Source organism: Mercenaria mercenaria, chromosome 3 (assembly GCF_021730395.1).
Source record: "Mercenaria mercenaria strain notata chromosome 3, MADL_Memer_1, whole genome shotgun sequence".
Classification (NCBI taxonomy): Eukaryota; Metazoa; Mollusca; class Bivalvia; order Venerida; family Veneridae; genus Mercenaria; species Mercenaria mercenaria.
Window position 1 is genome coordinate 59,905,261 of NC_069363.1, and position 6,000 is coordinate 59,911,260.

Genomic DNA, 6,000 nt, shown 5'->3' on the forward strand with positions numbered 1-6,000 from the left:
TTTTCTGTCACGGATCTCTGTTTATAGTCAAGGTGACAGATTCATAACGAGTCAGCGATGTAGAAATTCGGTCAGTATTACTTGAAACACACATTTCATCTATCGGTCACTTACCAAGAGGTCGTTCACGCTTTTTTCCATTAACGTTGATGACAGTTTATATCCGAACAAGTTCTATTAACGACATTTTTTTTGTTATCCTCTTACCGGCATATACACAAAACTTCTAAGATTTTGGGAACTGTCAGTGGTGCATTTTCCACCACTTAAATGTTTTACAGAGTAATTAAATGTTTGACAGAGTCAAGAGTTTGACAGGGTATTATGTAGACTGGTGCCCGTGTTTACTCTCTACGTTCCATAAATTTTTGTTTGGAGAGAATGATTCTCGATATACAGTCGGGTACCAGGCTAGGTATTATGGCGCATTTCCTCTTCGCGCAAACGTTTCACATCTGGATAGGAATTCAAATTCAGTTAATCCGATTTGGGTACAGCTTACCAGTTAAATTTCTTATTCACTGTAGTTAGATATGTTGCATTTCTTTACGCTCTACGCGCTTGGAAGTTGTTTTGGTGTAAAATTATTTCCAAGGTGTGACAGTAACGCGTCAAATAGTTGCTTATCAAACCATTTGATTGATGTATCAATTATTCTCAAATTTATTGTCTAAACCTCGAACGTTTCAATTTCTTTAATAAAATTTATAAGATGATCCATTAGAACCACAAAACGCAAGCAAACAAAATTTTGCTTGCAGGAATCAAAATAATTCTTCACAAATCCGTTACATTTTGTCCCAAATCCGTGACTCTTTTACCACGGAACGTGAGAAGTCATCTCTTCGTGTGCCCGACTTCCCGAGGTGTGACACGATTTACACCCACTGGAACAGTTAAGGTTTTGAGGTGTTTCGCTCTAGTTGCTTCTTTCAAAAACTTTTTAAAGATTCAAGTGCTTTATAATTGGCGCGATCTTACTTTCCAGTACGTGCGGTTTCGCAGTGTATTTAATGACATTGAAATATGAAGAAATTATTACATGATGACCATATTTTTGCAAATAAATGGTATCTTTATGCAATCAAAGCATTGTAAATACTGGAGGAGGGATTGTCTTGAAATGTATTGAAATGTCAGGTCCGAGATCAGCAATGTCACTTTTCTGTTGGGACTGTTAAACTAGTAATATTAATGTCTTTTTCGGTTGTTTTTTTTTACAACAGTGTAACCATTTCCTTGCCAAATTTCTATGGTCATTGTGAATTTAATGACTAAATATGAACAATGCAGACTATCATGATCAGACTGCACAGATGTGCATGTAGACACATACACACAATTACAAAACAATCATACATTAATAACTATTGGGTCAATATACATCAAAATATAAAAACATAGGGAACAGAACTGAAACACATTTTTAAGGTCACCTATTATAGCAGGGACGATCAGACTTTTAAGGAATACACACATAACTGGTTACCGTGTTTCAAATTATAAGATGACATTGGTAAATAAATATTGCAATTTGTATGAAGATTGATAGAAAAGATTTATGATAGTAAAATGGTCCAAAACAACACGGGTCAAAAACGCAAGCCTAGACAATTTTAGGGTAAAATGCTTAATAATTTATGTCGTCGAAAAACAGCATGATTTGGAACCCAACAATTCTGACGCAGTGCTTTGTCTTATGTACTGAAAATGCCATAAAACCTTAGAAACTGTTGATATCAAGCTAAAACCTTGTATTTTTTCATGCATTTAGGTTTCTTGTACATTTCAAATGAAACTGGCACAGTGTCAGAGAAAAAAGTTTTTCTTATAGGCATACAGACACTAAATAGAAAAATAGCGCGAAAAAAATGGCAGTCGCATAATGGCGGATACAAAAAGTCCTCAGTTTTTTTGTTCTGTAGAGCTTTTTTCCTTATTTTCTTTGCAATTTTTTTGCTAAAATCACATGACAGATCTATGCTTGACATGTAGGTAGCATTTTCATAATGAAATAACAACATGACAGCATTTTTCATTGAAACTTAGATCATACACCACCACTATAATTTGGGTCCTAAGTTTTTAGCTGATTTTGCAGTTTGTGTGTTTGACTGCAATTATTTTTCAAACATGACCCCCACTTTTCTTTTGATTTCTATTTAGCACTGACAATATTCTTCAAGAAAATGTAAGTTACAGATATTCAAAATGGGTCCTGATGTGTGTTGCGGCTATTGGAAATAGGTCCATTTTATATAGAATAAAGAACAACAACTATTTAGTGTGTTATAACCTATAAAATAGACTGTAATAGCCATATCATTTGAGCATTAAATATTTTGTTTTTGCTCTAAAAATAGTCATAACCTTTACAGATTTACCGAGAACTAAGTAATATTCTATTCGGCAATATATTAAATTCCTTTCTCAATAAATTTCCAAGTATCATAAATCATTGGAAAAGTATTTTACTTCTTATGATTATCAAAAGCATCTATCAAAGTTCTATTATTCTATTTCACTTCTTTGTGGTGATTGAAAATAACAAATAGCCGAGCTTTTACTTCCCCTAAATTCTGAATTTTTAGTACAGCTAATTCATTTATGAATTCCATAGATGTAAAATTTTCAATGAAAAATCCGTCATCCAGCGATAATCATAAGAACACTGTTTCGTATATAAAGCGTGCGTAGTTTATTGGTCAGCGGGCACATCGTCTGCTCGCGTGTATACTACACTAACCGATTGCATTCAATTAAAGCGCGCATTGAAGCGTGGTAATTTCAGTTGTTCTATGTGCTGCCATTTGAGAACTATTTTCTTTCGGCGGTGTGTGAAATATATGGTGGTTATCAAAAAATCGATTAAGCCGAAATTCGCATATGTACTATTGTGATTCCACTGGACGGAATTGTCTTCGACAATCCGTCCAATAAAATAAAATACACCAGCCTTTGCAACCTCCCCGCAGCGATTACTTCCCCTTACGGTACAGGGAAGGTAACCGCTCTGTTTTGGTAAATTACCGGAAGGCGGTTTAGATACGTCACCGGTCGTACAGAAACTTCCGAACCTATAAGAGCGGCATTTCCAGTTTTAAAGAAAGCATGGGGTTACGTCTATCAAACTCGACCGCAAAAAGTGATTTTTGTGGTCGAGTTTGATAGACGTAGTTTTGGTTTTGTTTAGCTGACGTACAACAGTTGCTGAGAGAGGTCCATACAATGATGCTAGGAACCATTACTAGTGAAACTCAGCCAAGTGCTTCATGAGTAGAAGTTGTTTAAAACGTTTGTTCTTCTATTTTTCGGTCTAGCTTCCCCTAAAAGGGTTCATGTGGCACAATTAGAACAAACTTGAGACAGGTACAGACCAAATTTAGTGCAATTTTGGCCAGCTTTTTCAGAGGGGAATGGGTGGGGGGGGGGGGGGGTTCAAGTAAAACTATTGATGCAGGCCGATGGACAACCAGACCATCCATTACTCCTGAACAATGGCTAAAATTGTCATTTAGCTGCCTTCGTCAGTACTTACTAAAATAACTAATCATCAAGTACAAGGGTGAAAGTGCCAGAAAATAAGCTATTAAAAAGTTCAACTTGGGGTCAGTGGCAACAACGGTCCCTGGTGGCTGCCCCACAGCTAAAATCATCTGAATGTGTGCGATTTCTACCACTGTATGTTGTATTTCCCAAGAGGTAACTGAAGTATTATTTTATGTGAATGTGGTTTGTTAAGAAGGAAATCTGGAGTTGGTAATGGGTGTAGCCTACACCTCTTGTCTGTCAAGGACAGGGCCCTTGTCACGCCCCTTCTCCCCCCTCCCCCACTCCCCGCCACGGCTAGAAGAAATGTTGGATTACACACTCCTATTACTGCATTTCCCCCCAGCTTAAGTCCCTTTTCATTTTTCCAACAATCCGAACCAATTTTGTGACATTTTCTGAAAACATTCGAAGGCTTCCCAAGTTAAGGCTTTATCTATTTGGATGTTTCTCATTTTGCATCCAAATCCCAATCTGACGATGCTGATATTTTCAAAAAATGTTTCTCTCGTTATTAAGCGTTAGTGGGTACTAAGTCAAAATTAAACGACTGTGTGTTGTGCTGTGACGTTGAGAAAGAATGGTGACGTCCAAATCACGTTGTCATTCCGGTAGGAGATTAAATTCAACGAAGAAATGTCTCATGATTTTATGACAAATACCGCGCCAATCCATACGTCCTTTTTGCATGTCTTGTGAGTTTTATAAAAAGAGAATTATAACCCGTTTGGAGGTGAACATGTTATATCAAATCATATGAAGTATGCCTGCTATATAATTCTCAGCTGTGTATTAGAAAAAGATACGAAATGAAAAAAAAAACAATCGAAACTTGGTTAGTAATTAATGAGTAACTTTCTTTAAAGACAAAATAAACAGAAAAAGCCGATTAAACAACCATTAAATTATTCGTACCATCTTCATTCTGGCATTAATCAACATCTTAAGACGTTCACATATTTATTTAATCTGATTAAATGAATTGGTTGCCGCCGCCTGCTGTATTTTCGTTTTCCACATGAATAACAAAACTAATCTTACCTAGGATGAAAAATATGAATATGAATAATTATTGTCGCAATAAAAATGCAATTACGCATTTACGCCATTACTACTTAATACAAAAATGACTGGCTCAGTTATTAAACATATGTGAGAACATTAAATATGATTAAGAGAAATACCTTTTACTGAATTCAAATTGTACAGGTGTCAATAAACCCTAAGGCCAGATGACGACTGAATTTGCATCAGCGTACCAGTTTGCTCTTTGTACAATGCAAAGTGTAGACATAGTACTAGAGATAGTCAATGACACAAATATTAATCCTATCCTGCATTTACCTGTTCAAATGCATGAATCAAGTTAATAGGAATAATGAAGTCATTTCATTGTAATGTCAATTTTCATGGTAAATACTGAACAGTATTTTTTTCTTGTTTTTATATATGACGTTTGATATGTACTTGTTTTTAAACAAATATTAGGTTAGTGGAATGTAATGTTTACAAATTCTCTTATAACATTTACAAAGGTACATACACTACATGATTTAAAATATTTAATAATGAAACTCACTTTTAAATCACACCGATACAGTTCATGGCCAAATAGCCTCTCTTCAGGTTTAAAGGTGGAATAATACCAGCGATGCCCATTCAGACATTATGTAACTCAATCACTCGGTCGTCGAGTCGGTCGGCGTTAAGTCTCCCGTATTGAATGTGCACTATTAAATCTATGTTAAACCTATCCTTAACCTCTAGACAGTATCTTGTACACTCAATACGTGCGTACATACACTAGGGACGATTTAATGTTGGCGTCGTCGAGTCCCATTTGAAAGTTAATGAATAAAGAGTGTGGGTAGGGTATTGTAATGCTGTGGCCAGCTGGTACATTTTAAAGTCAGTCACTGTCAGGTGATAATATAAGCAGATTTAATGGTTCCGTGTAGATGTTATAAGAAGTTACCTGTTAAACAAATCTTTGTTTCCGTTATATAACGGAATTTTCAAAAAGAAAAACTTAGTATAAAATGTACTCTTAACTAAAGCTGGCAAGATCAGTATGATGTATGTAGTTTCTCTTTGAAGGGAAGTGAGATGCAAAAGAATTCCGTTGGGACCGAAATGGCATCTTTTGAAACAAGTAAAACTGATCTTTTGTCAATTCATTAGTAGGATACCGATAGCATGGTTCTGTAGGTCTAGAATTAAATACATTGCTACTGACATTTGGAAATTATGTGTCTGGCCATTAGGTAAACACCTTTGACTTGAACCATGTTCGCCATGAAATTACTGGCCATATAAGACGTACCGGTAATATGGCATAATGTTATATGAATCAAGGAACAAACAAGAGCAATATATCGGTTTTACGCATGATAAATATTTCATAAAAAAACATGCAGTCAGTAACTTTAATAACATAGAAACATCGTCTAT

At 35.6% G+C, this 6,000-nt stretch overlaps 1 protein-coding gene across 1 annotated transcript in view; it reads right to left on the minus strand.

Moving 5' to 3' along the window:
* The window catches only part of LOC128555656 (putative defense protein Hdd11-like), a 33,795-nt gene extending 28,643 nt beyond the window's left edge, over positions 1–5,152 (minus strand). Inside the window, exon 1 of the mRNA XM_053538693.1 lies at positions 5,129–5,152. The gene's annotated coding sequence lies outside the window, so the exon portion shown is untranslated. The remainder of the gene's footprint in view (positions 1–5,128) is intronic.
* Between the last annotated feature and the right edge of the window lie 848 nt (positions 5,153–6,000).